The sequence below is a fragment of the Charadrius vociferus genome, unplaced genomic scaffold (assembly GCF_000708025.1).
Source record: "Charadrius vociferus isolate BGI_N301 unplaced genomic scaffold, ASM70802v2 scaffold244, whole genome shotgun sequence".
Classification (NCBI taxonomy): Eukaryota; Metazoa; Chordata; class Aves; order Charadriiformes; family Charadriidae; genus Charadrius; species Charadrius vociferus.
In genome coordinates, this window is record NW_009648822.1 from 3103622 (window position 1) to 3127021 (window position 23400).

The window sequence follows — 23400 nt, forward strand, 5'->3', positions numbered from 1 at the left end:
ATAGGTAAAAGCAAAAAGGACACTATTTACCTATATCACCAATATAATTTCATTATTTTTTTGAAACATAGCTGAAAAATACTTGACCTACACGAATGATGTTCAATGTGCTGCTTGTAATGAACAGAGGAAGTGATCAGAAAACATTTTACTGTTCTTCTGTTACTCTTCCTACAAAACACATCATACCACATTAGGGGAACAATACATGCAACCGGTTAACGCATATGATAAATTCAAAAAAGATTGTTGTTAAAATATCGAGCAAAGTGTTATCCCAAATCAATGGGATATTTCACAGAATCACAGAGTGTTCAGGGTTGGAAGGGACCTCTGGAGATCATCTAGTCTAACCCCCCTGCCAGAGCAGGGTCACCTACAGCAGGTTGCACAGGACAGCGTCCAGGCGGGTTTGGAATGTCTCCAGAGTGGGAGACTCCACCACCTCTCTGGGCAGCCTGTTCCAGTGCTCCACTACCCTCAAAGAAGTTCCTCCTCATGTTAAGATGGAATTTCCTAGGTTCAAGCTTGTGCCCATTACCCCTCGTCCTATCACTGGGAGCCACTGAAAAAAGACTGCTCCCATCCCCCTGACACCCTCCCTTTAAGTATTTATAAGCATTGATAAGATCTGCCCTTCAATCTTCTTTTCTCTAGACTAAAGAGACCCAAGTCCCTCAGCCTTTCCTCATATGAGAGATGTTCCAATGCCCTCATCATCTTCGTAGCCCTTTGCTGGACCCTCTCCAGCAGTTCCCTGTCCTTCTTGAACTGGGGAGCCCAGAACTGGACACAGTACTCCAGATGAGGCCTCACCAGGGCAGAGCAGAGGGGGAGGATGACCTCCCTTGACCTACTGGTCACACTCTTCTTGATGCACCCCAGGATGCCATTGGCTTTCTTGGCCACCAGGGCACATTGCTGGCTCCTAGGCATCCTGTTGTCCACCAGGATTCCCAGGTCCCTTTCCACAGAGCTGCTCTCCAGGAGGTCAGCCCCCAACCTGTACTGATGCATGGGGTTATTCCTCCTCAGATGCAGCACCCTACACTTGCCCTTGTTGAATTTCATCAGGTTTCTCTCTGCCCAACTCTCCAGCCTGTCCAGGTCTCGCTGTAAGGCAGCACAGCCTTCTGGTGTGTCAGCCACTCCTCCCAGTTTTGTGTCATCAGCAAACTTGCTGATGGTACACTCTATCCCTTCATCCAGATCATTGATGAGTATGTTGAACAAGACTGGGCCCAGTACTGACCCCTGAGGGACACCACTTGTTACTGACCTCAATTTGTGCACCTCATTTGTGCCTTAGACTTCTGTAATTTACCTATTTATTCCCATATAGAAGCAGCTGAATCTATCTGTAAAAGCTTATTCTCTTTTCTGAGACAACATTTATGTAGGAAATAAAGAAGACTGAAAAGAAAGAACACCTTTCTGTGAATTTGTAAATGAGAAAAATTAACAGAAAAACTCATGAGTTTATTTTAACATTTGATCCTGTAGTCAAATTTTAAACAATAGGGTGCTGTTGATAAAACCAGGAATTAAAATTCCTACTATGTTTGCAAATATCTGCATGATACAATTCTTTCATGTTCTCTGAATATGTTTGATTACACATGTACAGAATATAAACAATATGCATTTTATTCTTAAAGTACTTTTAGACATTTTTATAACAGTAAAAAGTAAGAACTATCAGAACCATGGATATTTTGTAGTCAGTCTTTACCTTAGACCTTAGACTTTTACTAATTACGTAAAGCAACATTAAACAAGAAAAAAAAAAAAAATGAAATAATATCATTCATCAAAATATTATACTATCTGAATTACTGAGCCACTTTCAGAAATGCTCCTTTACATCCCTGCCTTATTTCCAAGAACATATTCTCACCTGTCTCTCAATACCCAGACAGTTAAGGACGTTGTGTGGGCACCTGTCCTGAGGACCTGAAAGCATCTCTGAGCTCTTAAAATGTGGTAGTCCTGTGTGTAGCAGTTTAAAAGCAAAGAGTGACCAAAATTAGAGACCAGGAACAGTAATCATGCATTGCTCTTTCGTGAGTCCTCTGAATTGGCTGACAGATTTATAATGAAAATACTACATACTGAGAAATAATATTATGTATAACTCTCTTACTCCCATTCAGTATTCATCTCAGTTTACTTCATTGAAACACTGCATTAATAGCTCTCTTCTCATATTTTTTTAAGAAATTTAAGAAAGTACTATAACAAGTTATTTACGAAAAGCTCTAGGGAGAAGATGTTAATAGTTCCCAGGAAAAATTTGAACATAAAATGCCATAAATATTATAAATAAAAGTTGTGCCCATGTACATAATATTAAAATTTTATTTCATAGTAAATCTGATGATATTTCTTATTTTAAGACCTTTATTTTAACGAGGCTTCAAGATACTTTTACCCTCATTAGCACAGATGTATAAATATATTCCTCTTGGTCCTGCGTTCAGAAAGGATGTTAGTTTCATGGTGGGCAATAAGATCTTTTTCATTTGAGCAAAACTGTGTCTGTTCTTGGTCACCAAACAAACAATATGAAGGTCTGCAGAGGTCATTAACATTTCAGGTCTTTTGGTTAACTAGTGGTCAGTCTTTGCACTTACTAGCAGACAGAAATCTATGCTTAAAATAATACAGAAACTGGGGGCTAAACCTCATGTAAAATAGATTTGGGGTTTTGTTTATTAGCTACCGGGTCTACAAGTTTTTCCTGAACTCGTAAATTCTTTCTCCATGGCTGAGGTCTTGATGTGAACTAAAAGAGGCACAGACAGATTTGCTGTATGGAGAATGTTCTAGATTATTGATGTTCTATACTGGGCAGGTTAATAACTGTCACAATTCTTTTTTCTCATTTTCCTGGACCTATCTCTCTACTATATCTACACTTGGTACACTGACATGAGTGTTAATAACCCTTCACATCCTTCTCTTTCTCTTCTTTCTTCCTTTGAGCTAAAATGAGTCAAATGCTGCTACATAAAACATTTGTGGACCAAAAATTTGGTAGCTGTTCACTTGGAGTTGTATACTTACATCTGCAGGTGTCTATAACAGCCTGTTTTACGAGCACAGAGCTCGTAAACACAGAGCTCGTAAAGAGTGTGACAACAATAAGCTACGTAACCTGATGGCTGATTTTCAAAATGAAGCTGCACATAAAAGGCTAAGTTAAAATTTAACTGTTGACATTTTTGTATAAGGTTAGGATCAGTTAAAAGCAAAATCAGATTATAAGAATCTGGCCAACAGTTCTATTAATTATACTGATCAAAAGATCTTGCCATTAGGTTAGTGTTGTTTCCATTTACAAAGGAATTACAAATTATGGTTTTCTATCCTGGCGCCAACATTGTTTACTTGTTATATGTCACCTCTTTCAATCACATTGTGGTTTTTCTGCCACTATTTTTGCTCTTTGATATCAGTTTTCTAAAATCCAGAATTACGCTGATGTAGACATCTAACAGTAGACCTGAATTGGTCATTAGGAGCTTAAATGGAGACACCAACATTTCAAAGCAAAGGTGGTGATCCATATTATAAATACAATGGTTGGTTATGCAGTCTATATAGAAATAATTATATACATATGTGAAATTCTATGCACATGTGAAATTCAAGGGGAGGAAGAGAAAAAAATCTTGCCCAATTTATAGAGAAATAATTTGAAATGGCATGTGTGAATTTGTTGCCTTTCTTAATGATAAATTTGTTAATTTTTTTAACATCCGGATTATGCTTTTAGTCTTATATCCATCAAATCCCATTGATATACCCAGAATGGAAACTGTAAGTTGAGCCTCTCTAGTTTAAGAGCTAGTCCAGGATTCCAGAACCCCTTTCTGATCTAGAATGAAGATCTGAAATAAAATTTAAACTAAACTGAAATTCAACAATTTGCATAAATGAGGTTCCAACTATTTTCTTGCCTCCAATACAGGTACTGTATTTCATGGCTACAATTTCAAAATGCTAATAAAAACAGAAGACATTTGTCAATATTCATAAGAGCTATACTCTGTAATGCATTTATCAAAAATATTTCGTGCTTGCTTATGTCTCACTAATTTGTCTGTGATTGTGCATAGATGGGATTACAGGAATAAAATTAAATAAGTAAGGAAAAGTCAGTCACTATGGAAATTTAAGGAAAAATCAAGTTGTAGAATGAGTGTACTAGAATAACACAAAAGTGATTATTTTCAATTTATTGTGAATGATACTTATGCTGTCTAAGAAAAAATTAAAAAGACAAATCAAACTTGGAAAGTTATAAAGAGGCATAAAGGACTATCTGGAAATAAATAGTACTAATACTAGCACTGCTTTTGAGTGTTTTTTTTTACACTGTCCTTTCCATCCCTGTTGTATCTTAAGTTCTTGGTAGCAACTAAGTGCTAGCAAATAACACAAGAACATTTTCCAAAGAAGCTAGCCTCTGATGATGAAGTCATGAACTTGTTTAAATCTATGGAAAAATCTCTTTTGACTACAGGAAGACCAAAATTCAGGCTATGTCTATCCTGATTAAGGGCTAAAGGGTAAATGGAGTGCTAGCAGGAGGTCTGATCACATAGTCATAAATATTTAGGAAGTCCATTCCACTTCCCATCAAAGGAGAAAAGGACACAGAAGGACAAAATCAGACATTAATGTAAGTCCATCTGTTTCTAAAGTGCCAGAAAGTTACATGAGATTTTTTTTCCAAAGGAACCAGAGATAATAGCTGAGAAATATTTGTAAAAACTCATAACAACTCAGCAAACAAAGCTTTCAAAGACAGACTAATTTTCTTAATTATTTGCAATATTCATGGAAGACAAATTCTGGCACCATTAACATAAATTTACAACCTTATATGCAAAGTTAGTTTTAAACACATGAATAGAATAAATTTCTCTCTATATTTTAGAAGTATCTCAATACTATGTATTGTGACCAGTAATTTATAATTGTGTTAGAAAAACAAAATACAGAAGGACATTTGAAATTGTATTTCAATGTAAGTTTCAGAGCATGGCAAAAATACAAATATGGAAAGGAAAGAAAATTTTAAAAATATGTGGCATGACAAAATAATTCTTGCAATATGCAGAAAATAAAAGTCCTCCATTGCATATGAAAATATACGTTTCACCTGTTGAGAAAAAAATAAAAAAAATTAGAAACTGAAGTTTACCTGAGATGAATACATACAAAATTGGCCTATGCTCAGCATTTCCTTGAGACAATAAATTTGTGCTTTTCTGAATTAAGCATTATACACAACCTTTTGCTTTGATGGATTGTCATAATTTGGGATAAAATATGAAATGCAGTTAATGTGTTTTAATCCCCAGATGCCTGTTTCGGGGGGTTCATTTATATGATTTAATGATGCACATATGCAAAAGTACTGCTTGTCTGTTTGAATTCTGATTAAGAGATAAAGGATGACTGCCAATTATAGACAACCTAACTTATGAAAGGCAATGTTTCCCCACATTTGTTCCATTTGCTTTCTGGGAGTGTGGTTATTGATATAAAGCCTCTGCTCCCAATCTGATAATGCAGTACCTCTCTGATTGTGGCAATCCCCTGACAACTCTTTGGGTGACTGTCCTTACTCAGGGCTATAATTCACTCTGCAATCTAGCTGCCATTTTTTTTCTCACACCAAACATTTTCTCCAGATTTGATTCCAGCTCCTGATAACCTTGTGTTTCTTTTGAACAAACTAGTCTGGTCATTCTGAACTGTTTCATCATAATCAAAGATCAGCAAAGAAATTTACTGTGTGCATGCAGCTAGAAGATATAGCTTGTGATTGTAGCATGAAGAGACGCTTGTACGCTTGCACTTTCCCTGATATGGATCTTAAAGATGCTCCACGGTTTAGTATTTTAGATGTGTTAAATGGGATGTTTACTACATCTCCTCTGTGTAATGGCCAAACTTTAAGCAAATTATTAAACCGCCTACCATTATAATGTATTCCTTTTCTTCAAATTGCTTTCCTTTTAGTTTGAAGAAGTGCGAAAGATTTTGGCTCTTTCCCTGTTGATGACATATAGCTTTAAATTTTATTGTGACTCTTTGCTTCTGTTTTCTAACATGAAAAGGACCTTTGTTGTGTGATTTGAATTATTATTTGGTATGAAATTGTTAAGGTCCTTACCTCTGCACAAAATATAATTTTAAATAACATTTGGTTCATACTTAAATTTTATTATGTGTAAATAGCGTTGCGTTGCCTCCACTTTTCAGCTGAAGTGCTACATATTGTCCTTGATCTGTGGCAGGTCATCCAGCAACTTTGGGGGCTGGGGAGGAGGGACGCAAAGGCGATATTATATAGCTTTCAGTCTATAAAGGCAAAGATAGCAAAAGGGAAGCAGAAAGGGAGATTCAATAACCAGAATGCTTTCTTTGATAACTAACACATCTGGTTAATTGCACTTATAAGTAACATAGATGCATACAAACATACATATATACATGAACTAGTTGCAAATGTCTCATTATCTATGAACTGTTTAGTCTTTTCTATATGCAAACTCACTTGTATGTTAAGTGGAGCTCATTAGAAAAAATCCAGAGTGCAAGGAATATTTTTAAAATACATTTAGTGATATTAATCACAATTATACTTACTGTTTTAAGAACATACATTCTTTCATCAAGTAGAGAGCAAAAAACTCTTCAGAAGGAATAATTGTAACCCACTTGAGTATTTCAGTAGGTTTTTATAACATCAGTCTTTGACAGTGCAAGAATTGGGAAAAAATGATTGTACTTGATATGTAGAACTTTAACTTTCCAGTAACATGTCTCTGCTCTCATGGAGGTATGGTTAAACTTGTACAGAGTTAATACCATGGTTCAAAAGAGAAATACGTAAAATGGTTTGTCATCATCCTTCATGTTTGGATATGTTTCATTCTTGCACATTTATGTACATCAACATATAGGAAAGGGATAATTATGAATAAGATGTACAATAATTTATTAGATATATTTTGTACAGCTGGCATTCAAAAAGAGCTTCAGTGTGCCTTGATTACATCCAGAGTTTGTTCACTCTAGTTTTCAGTGTGAAGTAGCAACGGAAGAATCAGTTTTGAGTTAAACATATAAAGAAAGCACAGAAAACTTTTATGTGATTTTGTGTACTTGACGCATATGCAGATATTGAAACATCTTTAGTAATACTTACATGTAATATTTAAGCCTATTTATAAATGATGCTGAGCATCTCTAACATATCTGTCCTGATATTTCTCTGAAGTGGCTCAAAAAAACCCAGGTCTTGAAAAATAAGTCCTTGTTGTAGGTGTCTGGTTTCTCATCTGAAGTCCCAGGGAATTAGTGGTATTTGTTTCTAGGTGGTTGCCCAGATGGTTCTCAGACTGGAGTGCACAAGGATCACATTCCACATTTTTGCCTCGGACAGACTGGTTTTCATATTTTTATGCAGTTACTTTGGAAACGCGCAGTAAATTTAGCTTTCAAGGGGAAGATTGGACTTTTATTACACTGGCCCAGAGCCACGGTGCATCACAGATGCAGTAAGTGTAGCAGATGCCTCTGGACGCTTCAGCTGCAAGGTGTGGGCTCATGGCAGCCATAAGCACCTGCACGAGAGGGCTTATGCACCAGGACACTACTGCACATGGAACATGCTCAAGAGCTCCAGGCATGCCATCACCAGGCTGGGACTACTGCATGGGCAACAGCTGAGCTGCAGGTGTTCAGGAACAGAGGGGCATCAACAGCTCCAGAAATTCAGAACAAGTTTAACTGACCAGGAAAAAAAAAAAAAAAAAAAAAAAAAAAAAAGGAAATTGGAAAAGGTTTGTTTTTTCCTGTTCTGGATTAATAGTAGGAAATTCAGCTAAAAGAAAAAAAAATAATATGCAAATGTTGCAAAGTAGTTTGGAAATTCAACTAAATGAACATTCAGTTTATGTGTTTATTGGTCTGATTGGTAAATCACAACTGATTCATTATTAATACATATTTCTAAGCTCTATTTATAATTTTTTTCTACATTTAAATGGGTTTTTTTTGACTACTTCAGTCAGCTGTTCAAACTTAGTTTGTTAGGTGTTGTTATGTAAGTTAGTTGGTATTGTCCATTTATACTTAAATGAATCAGAAAGCAGCTAAAAGAACACAAAAACTGAATTTCAGATATTTAAAATGAAATAGGACCCAAAATAGAAATATCTAAATACTTAGACATTACTTTCCTTCCCTGGTGGAGTGGGAAGTTATGTTTTCTTGTAAACGTCAGTTACAGATGGGACAGAAATTGCCATAAGCAGCTTACAGTCTTTCATTGATACATCTCTTCTAAACTGCAGTGACTATTATTTTCAGAAGCAAGAAATGATTCAGAAACTGTCATTAACCAGACGATGTAAAATAGAAGAAGAGTAAGAAGCCCCTATTCAGTTGCAAATTTCCTACTGAGTCCCAATTTATTTTGTTTCAGAAGCCTTCAAAATTCTACATCTGAGCATTTATATTGGGAAGCTTTCCATATTGTACTTATTTAATGAAGTTGGCTATTGGCAGTTTACCTTATTCATCTGTGTGGGTTTTGTTTTCATTTAAAAAAAAAAAAAAAAAAGAATTAAGTTGTCCAAAGAACATAAGCCTTGGGAGAGCACAGAGAAGACAGCGAGGAGTTCACTGTTCATACAGCTTCCTCTGGCAGCAATAAAAAGCTGTGTTTTCTCAAAACTAAACATTTGTCAATATGCTAGAAATAAGAACATGCGTCACTGTGCAGCAGTGCTGTTTTGTTTGCTTTTGTATTAATCTTGATTTTGTGGTAAATTAGTTCAATTATGTTACCAGCAGACTAATGCAGACTTTTTTTCTCAGTTTAACTGAGGAAAACAGTCTTGAAAGTAAATTCAGTTTTAGGTGATAGACAATTATGTACAAAAACTGTATAAAATAACCTTGAACCTAGACTGTCAAGTTTCTAACTGACTGTGAAATACAACCCCTAACCATTAACCCTAAGCCCCATGAATGCATATTTGACCATTTTTAATTGGATAAATTAACATAGCAATGTCAATTCAGTCCATTTTTTGAAACAAAGCATCGTTTTTGCATTGCCAATTAGCATTTTCAAGGAGATACTTACTTTTTTAGAAATTGAACTTTTTTTCATTAACATACATTTTTGTGAGGTTTTAGCTTGTGTCTAGTTAATTGAGTCTTCCATATAACTTTACCAGCTTCAGATAATGGGAAGAACCTATAAATAGAAGGAAAAGCCTTGAAACAGCATAAATGATATTCATCAGTAGTAAATCAGGAATACCATAGGGGCTTTTTGATGGATCTGAAACACTGTCATAAAAAAAAGTTTCAGGATAAAGATAATTAGCTGTTAATTTTCCACTGCGAGCTATGCTGAAGCCATTGCAATCATGCGGTACAGGGAAAGTGGATTTTAATTCCTTCAGTATATTTTCAAATTAAATAATTATCCTATCAAAAGTGCATGTTTGTCTAGCAATCGTCACTTATTACTTATATAAATTGAATATATTACAGTTGAGGGAATTGTATAAGGAAGAGGCAGTCTACACAAGGTATGTTCTCTGTGAAGCAAATAACAGTGCCAAAACCATAATGGTTTTGGAAAACTGGCCTGCTAAATAGTGTTTCTGGCCATCTTGTGCACATTATAATCTCAGCTCTGACAATCGGTAGTGGTGTCCATCTAGCATCTCACAGTCCAGTGGTTTCTGAGAGTCCACTGAGACAGAAAGTCTGAGTATAGCATTCTTTATACGCCTTTTTAATGCACTGTGGGGATAATGGCTTTCTTGTGTTGTTATTAATGCCTGCAGCAAAGACAAACTACTCCGCTCACGTTCACAGAAAGCTGAGACAAGTGCTATTTGATGCTGTTTAAGGTTTCTTTCTGCCACTACTTCACTTCTGAGGCAGGACTATACTGTTTGCAGTGTTTCAGATGTCACTTTGATGCCTCTGGGTCTCATCCCTGGAAGAGATCGCATTAGAAATGTCGGAGAGTTAATGACTGGAACTGATCGTAAGCAGTTTCTTTTTCAAGGCTGAGCTGTTTGTCAAACATACCTGGCTGCTCAACTTTTTCTTATTCTCCTATTCGAGACACAATGGCAACCACTTTTTAGATAGTTCTAAACAAGTCACAAATACAGGTAGAATAGCATAAGGTAGAAAAACAAAGACACAGATCTACACCCATCTTGATTTTTTTTTCTAACCCATATATCAAAGTGTTGAAGAAATACTTTTAAAATATTATCTATATTTGCTTCCATAGCCTTCCAGGAAATTATGTCAATTAATTTCATAAGCATGCAAAAATTCATAGTACATTTCATACGGAGTATTTTTCTTATTGTTTCTCTCCATCCCCACCACCTGCTGCGTAATTTAAAAAATTAGGAGAATAAAATTCTGCACTGATTTTTAATCATCCATTCTGTCATCCAGAAGAAATGTCTTATGATAGAATGTCCTGAAATTATTAAAATTACCTAGTCTCTTCAGATACATAATTTCATCTGTGTAATTTTTTCTCCTCGGTTAATTTTTGGGGCAGTCAGATTGTAGCAGTAAAGGCTCTGAGATATAAAAAAATTATTTGTTTTCCACAAACTGACATTTCTTTTTTATTATGGTTATGTAAAATTACTTAGGAACTAAAAGAATTAAAGTGAAAAGAGCACATTCTGTGACACAGAGTCTGAAGCAGAGAAAGGAGGAGAAAGCCTGATTTGAAAAAAAAAAGAACACTTTTATATCAGATAAAATGAGGAGGAATGCAAGAAGTGTAGGAGGAGTATGTGAAAATTGACATATTCACTATTTCTTCAGATCACTGAAAGATATGATAAATTTTCTGAAACCAAGAAACTCCCTATTTTGAGGAATAAAGACGCTGAGGTGCAATACAGACACCACACAACTCAGATATCAATAGGAGGTTTTTTACATATTTCTTCAGAGTGAAATAGCTTATAAAGTACCTACAAACATAGAAGTTGCATATAACTTGCTTATTGAAGTTTCAAACAGCTAGAAGATTTGAAAAAGGATAAAACTGAATTAAATTGTTATCCACATCATCATCACCTGACTGCCACTGCTTCTAATGACACCTTATCTGACTACGCGTAATACTTATTAGTTAGTAGTCCTACTCCAAAGGACATCTGCAGACTCAGTGTAGTGAGCTTCTTCCTAGTTGCTTTTGAAATGCAGGGAGATTGACTTTTTTTTACAACAAAGGGATTTCTCTTCCAGAACCTTATCATCATAGGCAAGGACATGCGCATGTGTCCTGCTGATAGTGCAGCTATACGGTGGAAGTTTCTGGTGTACCTACACAGCCAGCCGTGTAAGCAGCAAAACCAGTCTGGGAAAGCAGTGTATACACATAAATATTTTGATTGACAGATTCATGGCTTTCAGTCTTACTGAAAAGGTTTTCAAACATCCTGATCTGGATATCCACTCTTCTCAACGATCCGCTGGAGACCACCGTGGTTGGCACAGTCAAAGGAGCTGACTGGAGTGATATACGCAGCTTTCTCTCAGTATGTTCTGGGGAATAAGATGAAATGCATTCAAAGTTCCTGCAAAGGAGCAGCAAAAAAACCAGTCCTATGACTGACATTTATTCTACTCTTTTTTCCTCTCCCTCCCTGCCCACCCCCCCTTCTGTGTAGGTTTTCCAGTTTAAACTTAAGCACGACATGATGCTTCTATCACAAAACCTTTCTGAGGTCTCAGGTTTGTCATTTTATGGATAACTCATTAAAGTGGCATGATAGAAAAGCATGCTTTTTCTGCTTCATTTTATCATTACTTCACACTTAACCTGGGCTCTACAGACTCTGCTGAATTAATTATTATACATCCCACTCAGAAGATAAGGAGTTTACTCAGGAGTAACCATTGGCATTATCTGAAGACAAGGAGGGTGTGTGGGTGAAGCAGAGTTTGGATTGCGGGTGCAGTTATTTGTAACAGACTTTACTGCAAAACAAAATTATCCGTAAGGTTAAGGTGAGAATTTAAATCACAACATGTGTAGTGACGCCAAATAAACCCTGCTGTTCCACACTCTTAACAGATGCAATATCCTTTAAAAGGGCAGTCAGGCACTTGCAACTCTAAGGACCTGAACCAATGATGATAAGCTCTGTAAACAGAAATAAGGAAAACCATGCAAAAGCTGGTATGATTTTTAGGCCATTTTGAATGCATTCGAACAGCAGTTTTAAAATTCTGTCGGTTTCTGGACCTCTGATCTTTATTTTTGTTTAATGTCAGGCTGCAGGAGCCCGTATGAATGTCATGTAAAGATGCATAGCAGCTACTTTCTAATTTTCCTTGTCAATTTTCACAGATACTTCTGAAGTGATCAGGAGGACTCCTGAGGGTCTAACGAGTGGAAGTCGGTAATCATATCACATGTGAGAGAGTAGCAAAAGATTGTCAAGATATTGAAAGCTATCTTTATACTTCTTTTCCCAGAAGACCAAGGTTAGGAGAGTAAGGAAAGGATGGACTGAGGTTTTTTTGCTCCATAAGGATGCAAAAGAAATACCCAAATGTGACTGCACACCTAAGAGGAGCCCAGGAACCATAAGGATGATTCAGTAGCTGGGCACACACATGTCATGGTGCCTGCGAGTGTGTTGACGTGAGAGACAGAATACAAATGAGCTCAATTAGCCTCCTTCCAAAGTAAAAATCATCTTGCCTTCCTATTAAGCATCACATTTGCTATGCTGATGATACGTTATTTCCTACATACACAGAATGAAACGTCATGCTTCTAACCAGTTTAGTTTAGTTCATCTCCTAACAGTCAGGAAAGTCACAGGAAAATCACAGAATAAATGTCCACATGCAAGATGAGAAAAGTAGCTATTCCTAACAGCTACTTCATGCTGTTCCTCCAATCAGACTTTTTGGGTAAACTATTAACTACATCTCATTAACAACAAAATTATACAGAGAAATGGGAAAATGTGACAAATTAAGTTTTTCTTTTTGCGGACCTGCCTTTGCTGTTTTTTCAGTTAGCTCTGTTATAAGTGATATCTGAAAAAGACAGCATATAATGCCAAGAATTCCAGAGTGCGCACTAGAGAACAGTCTTTTGTGTAATTACAATGGGATTTATTTACTTCCTGATTTTTAAAATTGAAAATAATGATAATAGATAAAACCATAAACCAACACAAATTAAAAAAAATCTATATCAGTTATTATTTTATATATTATTCTTCACATTAATCTATATACTTTTAATAAACCTTAATTTTAGACTGAACTGCCATAAGCAATAAGGCAGAATTATAGAGAAAGTATAAGAGCTTCTGTTTAAAATCTGCATATTTCTGTTACCTTTAAAACTTAAATTCAGCCAGAATATAGTTCACTGTTTCATGGAAAAATTGTACACTGTGGAATATTTAAATTGCTTCCAGAAAAAGAAAGGGGGGGGTGGGGGGGAGCATTCTAAAATGACTCCTTTTCCCTTGATGTGGACTCCTTTTTATTAACATTGCTAAAAGATTGCTGTCTTGTGCTGTCCAAAAATCATTTATAGTGTTTACTTTTCCCTGTGATTTTGTCAAAGCTTATTGAACCATGCTGTCAGTTCTCTAACACAATTTTAAGGAATAGCTCACATGAATTTCAGATTTTATTCCTGTAGGATAGGATTGCAGAAGTTAAATTGTTACTGAGAGTATGCTTTCTTAAAGGAAAAGAAACTCTCTGCTCTGAGAGCCAAAGCTAAGGAACCGAGGCTGCATTTAAGAAACGTTAACTTGGAGGAGCAATTCTGGTTATTAAGGAGGAAAAAAGTTAGAGATGGAACAAAAACCATTCCACAGTATGGATAGTGCTCATAAGCAACTTATGAGGTCTTTACTTTTTTACTCACCCAAATTCACTGTGCTGGTGTGGAACTTTAAATTGAAAGCTCTTAGTTTTCAATTAACTCTCTACGACAGCTAAGGCTCCTGTCAGAAGCCTGGCCACCTCCCTTTGTCTCCCTGTCTTGCAGTTCTCCTGGACAGAGTTTTGCTATTCCCAAGCCCACTACATACTTTGAAAACCTCAGTTTCCATGTTCTTCTCACAAAGACACAAGTCCTGGAGCTGCATGTTACTGTATGGGGTAAAACATCCTTGCTGATATTGTGTAATTAAGTGGTCTGCCCGGCAAAACTGCGTTGTCTACTGCACGTGGAAATTTCTATTACAGTGACTGGATACTAAAAATCTGGGTTTAGATTTTCTCCTCTCATATGTTTCATTCTACCCTGAAATCTTGTCCTCTGGCCCCTGGCAAGAAATGTCTTCAAAATCATTGCCTGGCATTGGGGCAGTGCTAGTTGGCATGAGCCAATGTCATGTCAGGGAGGATGAGAAGAGGTGTGTAATGTGGACAATCAAGTACCAGTACCTAAGTAAGTGTGTGCCTTGTATGGCTTACTTATACATATTTATATTAGGGCGGTATATAAATTGTCTCAATGTTAGTGTGAAGCAGTAATATTCATATACTCTCTGAGGTCACATACACACACATATGCCTTTCTGCAGAATGTACTGCTTCGCCTTACCATTGTGAAAATTTGGAATTTATATGTAAATAAGTAGTGTTCAACTCTTACCTCTTTGCATGTTTCTGTGCTCCTAATTTGACAGTAAAACATTTTTGAGAGATAATAGGCTTTACTGATACAGAAATAGAGCAATATTGATTTATACTTGTTCTAAGGTATAATCTTATCTGCAAAAGAAAAAGGACACAGTTTTTCATTGTTGTGCTGCCTGTCCCAATTTCTTCATTAAGTTCCTCGGTTTTCCCACAAGTTGGCATTTGACCTTTTGAGGGGAGGCAGAAGTGGAGGCAAGATCAAGTTTGTCAAAGGACCACTACTCGACGAATTCTCTATTTGCAGCATTACTGGCTTATCTTCCCTGTGTAAGTCAATACAAATGAGTCGGTGTGGTCTGCAGACTCAGATAAGTAGGACGTATTAGACTGTAATTTCAGGATGACTCGGTGCCTCTCATTTCATACCAATTCTTCCGTGACTCATGGCTGCAATTTCTTAGGGATGGGTTTGATTCTGTTATTTCTCCTTTTCCTGATCGCTATACCTTAAATTAGAGAAGGGGAGATTGATCTTACTAGCCGGTCTGAAGAGTTATGTCTACACAACAAGTCTCTTTCCGTTGTTCTTCAGAGCAACAGGTTTCCTTAACAGGGCTCAATAATATAAAATCGGGAAAGATACCTTTGGCCTTAATCATAGTCTTGGATTTTTTGTTACTATAAGAAGTTCTTTCTTGATGATTGTTATATCATATGAATCATATATACATCATATATCTGAGTTTTTGTCCGGGCAGTCTTTTTAAGACTATATTTAACATCAGTAAAGGAAAAACAGAAAATACATCTGGCCTTAGGTGATAATCCCACTTAGTGTGAAAGTTTGGTCTACGAGTTACAGCTTAAAAGGTTTTGTAAGCTGCTCAGTTTGGTCCAGCCAGATGCACTTTCCCAACAAGCTTAACTGAAAGTCTTGGTAACTTTAAAAACGCATTACTTCTTAAGAGTAAAGAACCATACTGATATGTTCTGCAGCCTTTTTCTTCTCTGAACGGGACACAAAATGTAGGCAACCTTCTTAAAATTCAATACGATAATCTTTAAATGAATCTTTCTGCTAGAGAGTTTACTGGCTTTTAAAATCTATGGCATCTTTGATTACACATGAGTTTTCAAAAATCATTGTTTTTTTCTCATCTTTGGGTCAGTTATTCAGTATATTTATTTCTTGAATGTTCCTCACTGATTGCTACAATAATGTGATATTACAATTAATTTATTTTACTTGCTATTAATTTGAGGTGATTTGGGTTATATCAGTGCAATACTTCCCTCCTTCTTTCTCATCTGATTCATGTGAGATTACCTAATTGTCTACAAAACATCTATTCAAGATAGTGAAGCAGCCTGAAGTCCATTCTACAGGTTAAATTGTGGGAAAAACTCATTATATGTATAGCCATTGTCAAGTATTGTAAGTAAAAACACATAGCTATTGAAAAATGTCCTACAATCTCCTATTTTTTAAATAAAATAGCTTCTATAGATCTCTGTCTCTCACCATCCTGTTTGCAATTATTTAAAAAAATTATCTCTGAAAAGTTCAGTGGAAGAGAATATTGAGCAACTGATTCAGAAAGTTTATAAAAATGGATTTGTAGACCCCTCTATTTGCACTGCAAATTTGAATCTCAGATAACTGCTCGCAGTAATGAAAGTCAAATACTCTACAATCCCTGTTGCTAACCCGAACAGCTACAGCTTTAGCGTTTGTGGAAATGATCAGGTGAACAATAAGGAAAAATGAGCACGTTTGAATGTGGCTGTGTAGAGCTATCAAGAAGATTGTAATAAGAGTAATTGCAAATCCTAAATTACTGCTTTTATGTTTGTAAGATTTCTGTTCTCTGGTGTCCTCTGTGTCCTAATTTTTTTCTGTTTTCTTTGGAATAGAAGGGTCTTATGACACTTCCTTTTTTTCTCATTTAAATCTGAAAATTCAGTCTTAGAAGAATTTATCTTCGGGGATTTTGCCATTTTTGGGATTGAATTGTTGATGTGTAGAATTATAAACCCTTCACCCTTTCTGATTTCACACTCAGAATGTGTCTGCCCTGTACAATCTTTTAGGCTTTGGTTGAGCTAGCTTGCATAATGGACGTGGAATATCCAAATTATTAGCTCTGTCCAAGTTAGTTAAACTTGCTTAAGGAAAGAAAATATTACCACAGAAGGTATTTATTTGGCAAGCGAAAATATTTGCAGAAACAATGAACAAAGAATACCATTTTCCAAATATTTGATTTTACTACCCATTACTTATCTTTCAAAATACAGTCTTTTCTCCGACTGGAATGTACATTTCTAGAAGTGATTAATGAACTGTTTTGGTAAAACAAAATGCAAGAAGTCTAAATATAATTATTAAGGCTACATTTATAAATTATATATTCCAAAATCCATTTATTTCATTAACAATAATTTCATTTACCTTTGGCTATCCCGTATTATTAATGGTTTCTCCTCTCCTAAAACTACATCAGAGAATATAAGAATAATAAGAAGAATCAAGAATAAAATCATTTCCAATGAAAGTACATAAGTGTGAAAACACTATAACTGATTAAACGGGCTTGTTGTTCTCTCCTTTCTTATAAAAGCTAAAATATGAGTTATATGTGAGAAGATTCACATGTATTCTTTCCAGGCTGTAGTTGACTTAAATATGTTCTGTTCATTATTTGAAGTTGCCTGGCAAAGGTAAAGCTACAGCATATTCAATGTGTGAAGAAATGTTTCTTTCACAGGCATTTACTAACTCAAATAGCTTCATTATCTCTTTTTTTAATAGAAAATTGTGAAAACAATTTTCTAAAAAAGCTGACTTGTTTCTCTCTGATACTACTTGCAAGCTTTAAACAAAAGGCAAACCCAAACCACCAAAGTTTGATGAAATGTTGGTAACCAATATTTTAAACAACTCACTTATACCACATGACCTTAAATACTCTCATTCTATAAACAAAAACCTCAAAACTATGAAAATCCCAAAGAAACTTCAGTGTATACAACTACTGTCTCAATTTATGTTAACAAAGACATGTGCAGTGTTTTTTGGGGAAAAAAAAAAAGCACTTTTCAAGGGATGTAAAGATCTGTAAAAAACTTACATTGAATGTATTTCTGTGTTGAATGCCTTTCTCAGCTAAATTAATGGGGACATTGAAACAATATTGTATTTTGGGATCTTGGGATTTAACTCTATTCATCTGAGCTGTACAGTAACCTGTTCTTGTAAAAAAATGAAAGAAAGGAAGAATGAAAGAAATTCCTTCTAAAGACTTTGTTAGTGCTGATTTTATTCAGAGAGTGGTCAGCTGTCTTTTTTTTCATCCAGCACTCTGCCTCAAAACCTTGTCTGAGGTCAATATTTTCCAGGCATTTCAGCTGCCTTCAGTCAGTTTTCTAAGCCACTTTCTGAACAGCCTGAAAAAGTCTTTGTTTTAGTCAATGGCAACTATTTTAGATGTTCCACCTCAAAAGTACGATTTTTCATTTTTTTCTTACAGTAGACAGTTTCTTCCATTTTAAGAATTAGAAATAAAAACATTTTTATTCATACAATTTTTACTTTATTCACAAAAATACAGACTATATACTATTGTTGTCATCTGAAACTTATTAAGAAGTGGATTTCATTTTAGAAGTTATTAATCAGGAGAGCGCCAAGAATATACGTGGTATATTTTAAACTGGAATTAAAGACGAATTAGAAAATCAAGCTATGCTCATGCATGAATGTGACCTTAGCATCCATCCTGAGGGTGGATGAATTTAAACAGCCACTGCAGGGCATGGTTGCTGTGGAAATGGCATAATTAATTTTGAATGGCTTAATTGAAGTGAATGATCTCAAAGTCAGTCAGATCAGAGCTATATCTTTGCCATAAAGTCTATAGTCCTATGGCTGAGCTAATATGAAATTTTTCTGATTGCTGTTTTCAGGATGAATTTCCAACGCACCTATCTACAGAGATGAACTCTCACTTACCCATCATGAGGGTATCCCCTGGATCTCTGTTCCTTTCTGCAGAGTGGGCAGACTTCAAGGCTGGAGGTGATCCAGCTGGCCAAAAGTATAGGGTGGTGGGTTCGCTACTCTTCCAGGCGGTGGAAATGTGAATTTGAATCTTGAGAAGAATAATACACATCAATTTCCAGAGTGAGACTGGGGCACCATATAAGTATGGGCCAAGTCTCATGATCACAATATATTTTAGGAACTCTTCTTCAAGGATCCCAGCACAATCAGTACTTACCTATCCCATACATTTTAGTTACATTTTAAACAGTGTTCCTTCTGCATTGCTCTGTCCCACTAACAGAATATTTCAAAAGGCTTAGGAAGAAGCAAGGAGGAACTTCTAGACCTCTCCAAACAAAGCAAAATACAACAAACAAAAATGGCAGGTTAGACGTTTTCCAGCGCAACATTTTCAGGTCAAATCTAGATTTACCTAGGTGAATCTGTGTTAGATGTCAGCTGAAACCGTATTTTTGGAGTGCAATTTTAGACACAGGGTCCTAAAGTTTATCAAAATCACATTTCAGTTTTCTTCTGTTTGGGATCTGGGGCTTTCTCTATGAAAACTCATATGCATTAAATATTAAACATTAATCTGTTCTGAAAGAAAATAAGCTCAAATAAAATCCTTTTTAATTAGATCCATGCTATTATACAATTTTCCAAGAAAATTTCAGTACAGTTCACAGAAAGGTCTCTCTGAAGAAGTACTGTAATACGATTTATACTCAATAGATTCACTTGACTGATCTGAATGTTCTCATGCAGTCCGTTTGTTTAAATAACCTGAGAATCTCTTTGTTTATAAACTGAAAATAACCTGCTGAGCTATGAGAACTTCACAGTATTTTTAGCCTTGGCTATGTCTACCAAAATGCAATACTTTTTTCAGATGTTTTTTTACTGATTCTCTTTCAGATTGAACAGTAAGTAAAATAACTTACATGAAACATCAATATGGTGGAGGTTCACCATGAAAGTTTGAATAGTAAATGGCTGGATAAGTCTGTAACAAAATGTACATAGTCAATTGCTTCCTGTCCTGATGACTTACAGGGAAAAAAAAAGTACAATTTAGTTCTTTGCTGCAGAAAACAGAACTTGTCGTCATACATTTCTGCTGCCAGGCAACATGGCCAAAATACACAGTGGACTATATGACACACAAAAACGTGATTTTTGATTGTTCCCTCCATAAGGAAGATGGACAAAGGACTTGTTCAGAAAGGAGGTTGCTCTGTGGGAGGAGTGGAAGTAAGTTAGAGATTTCCTTATACGTAAGTCTGCTGAGACCCCCAGGGTGGAGCACATTTCACCTGTCTGTACCATCTGTGATATAGATGTGGATGCTGACTTAGTCACTGAGTTTCTTTTTACAGTCAACAGAGAAAAATAGAGAGTTCTTCAGCAGAAATTAGATTATTTTAAAATCCTACCTAGTGGTGAGAATTTTTCTTCAATGTCAATACAGGAATCTAGATAAGCAGATGAGTAGCTTTTGACATCTTGTATTAGGCTGAAGGTCTGCATTAGCTCATCTGATTCTACATTTGACAAATTATTGAATTTTATCCAGGTGTTTCTGTCCTAAGACTCCTAATTTGTTACTGAGTGAAATATAACATGCTTAAATCTGTGTGACTAGTATAGCTTTAATTTTATACACATACGGTTATATTGAATCATAGAACGGTCAGAGTTGGAAGAGCCCTTAAAGATCACCTAGTCCCAACCCCCCTGCCATGGCCAGGGATGCTTTCCACCAGCCCAGGTTGCTCAAAGCCCCATCCAACCTGGCTTTGAACACTTCCAGGGGTGGGGTATACATAGCTTCTCTGGGCAACCTGTTCCAGTGTCTCACCACCCTCACAGTAAAGAATTTCTTCCTAATATCTCATCTAAATCTCCCCTCTTTCAGTTTGAAACTGTTACCCCTCATCCTATCCCTACACTCCCTGATAAAGAGTCCCTCCCCATCTTTCCCGTAGGCCCCCTTTAAGTGCTGGAAGTCCACTATAAGGTCGCACTGAAGCCTTCTCTTCTCCAGGCTGAACAACCCCAACTCTCTCAGTCTGTCTTCATAGGAGAGGTGCTCCAGACCTCTGATCATCTTCGTGGACCTCCTCTGGACTCACTCCAACAGATACACTTCCTTCTTATTTTGGGGGCCCCAGAGCTGGACGCAGTACTGCAAGTGGGGTCTCACTAGTGCAGAGTAGAGGGGCAGCATCATCTCCCTTGCCCTGCTGGCCACACTTCTTTTGACGCAGCTTAGGGTGCAGTTGGCTTTCTGGGCTGCCAGCGCACATTGCCAGCTCATGTTGAGCTTCTCATCCACCATTTCTTGAATGTTCCTCACTGATTGCTACAATAATGTGATATTACAATTAATTTATTTTACTTGCCATTTACTCACCATTTAATTTTATGATTAAAAAAATAAAATAAAATTAAAAATTATGGTGAGAGTTTCCCTTGAAAACAAAATTATTACACTTAGGTTTAACTTAGTCTACTCCCAACCATTTCATTATCAGACTTTTCTGCTAAGAGTTGCTTTTAATTCTGCATTTTTATAGTAACAAGTGGCATTTTCTACAAATTTTATAAGAGCTTTTATTTACTGTTCTACTTGGACATAGAACATACTCACTGTTTTACACATTCTCCTTTTTCATTTAACAAACTGTATGTTGCCACACACTAATCATTATTTTCTCCGTCTTGTCAAATAAAATAAAAAATGGACTCTGTATTTCATTACATTAGCGAAGCAAAAACATCATGTGTTTGACTCAAAGATTTACCTGTGGAGAATTCAAATCAGTTCATCACCCTACATCTTTACTTCTCAAGTTTTTTCAGGTTTGTTTGGAAAATTCTTATTGTTTTTGGCATAAGCTTTTAGGGTACTTTGCAGCATTAAACTTCTCTTCCATGATCCATTTCAATTTGCAATATTTCCTGTGGATAACAAACTAGAAACACTGGGTACATCCAAAATATAAGAGCAACATCTATTCTTTTATAAAACCACCAAAATCTGAACGTTGTCAGTGTGTAAATTTGGTAAGCAAAATATGCTGAATGGTGATACCTTACCTCAAGACAACCCTCACAAAAAAAAAAAAAAATTTGTAGCATAAATCCTATTTAACATATTTTGATTCAATATAAAGACTATTATAGTTGATAGTGCAAATATATACAGTGTCAAACATATACACATTGCATTCCGTAGTTACCCAAAATGCAGACTGAACCAAAATGAATTAGTTTTTTTGCTCTTATAACAAAACAGAACTCGTTTAGCAGTTCGTATGAAACCTATATGGTAAAACCTGTAGGAATGTGTAGAGTAGGAGATGTATTGAAGGTAAGAGAAAAGGAAATAAACAGAAATTTTGCAATTTATACAGCAGTTTATAATAAAAAAAAAAAAAAACAACAAAACCTGCAGAGACAGAGATTAAGCTTTCTCTTCAGATGATGTCATTGACTGCCTTTCCTGCTTTCAACAAAATGTATTAAAATGCAGTCCTGTGGATGTCTTCTATTTTAATTTTGCCTTTAGCAAAGACTTAAGGGAATAGGGAAACCTGAATTTTTGAATTAAGTTTTTAGGAACTGTTTTGCTCATTTTTTTGTCTTGCTGCTGGAATGATGATTTAGGAATTATATTGTTTGTCAGCAGAGTAATTTCACTAGCTTTCACCATACCATATTTTGTGGCACTCAAATTTAGTGGCCTAGTTCCTTACTGCTAAACCTTGTTTTAGTGAGCCCACATCCAAACCAGTTGGCCTTCAAGGCATCATTAAATGCCAGTACCTAGTATAATGCAGGGAGATATTTAGGAAAATATTTTTTTTTTTTTTTTTTTTTTTGGTAGCATAATAGGATTGTGGGACAAAGTTTGAGCTAGACCTTTGCAATGCAAATAATATATGATGCTAAACCATTTCTTTCTAATGCTTCATTAGTTAACATCTAACTCTAATAACCTACATATGTTTATTCTGACTGGTAAATGCAATATATCCTAAGAATTCATAATCATGCACAATTTAATAGGTAGCTATGAGAACTCTAAGTTAATTTCATAATTCTATAAATAAATTCCAGCAAAATACCTTTATTGGAAGGCGGGATTGAGGAAACACCAAAAATATCATTAACTTTTACTTTACTTTTCATAGAATCTTAGAAACACAGAATGGTTTGGGTTGGAAGGGACCTTTAAAGACCATCTAGTCCAACCACCCCCTGCAATAGGCAGGGACATCTTCAACTAGACCAGATTGGTCAGAGTCCTGTCCAACCTGACCATGAATGTTTCCAGGGACAGGACCTCTACCTCCTCTCTGGGCTGCCTGGGCCAGGGTTTCACCTCCCTTATTGTAAAAAAATGTTTTCCTTATATCTATTCTGAATCTATGCTCTTTTAGTTTAAAACCATTGCCTCTTGTCCTATTGCAAAAGGCCCTGCTAAAAAGTCTGTCCCTGTCCTTCTTATAAGTGCCCTTTAGGTACTGAAAGGCAACAATAAGGTCTCCCTGGAACCTTCTCTTCTCCAGGCTCAACAACCCCAACTCTCTCAGCCTGTCGTCATAGGAGGGGTACCCCATCTCACTGCT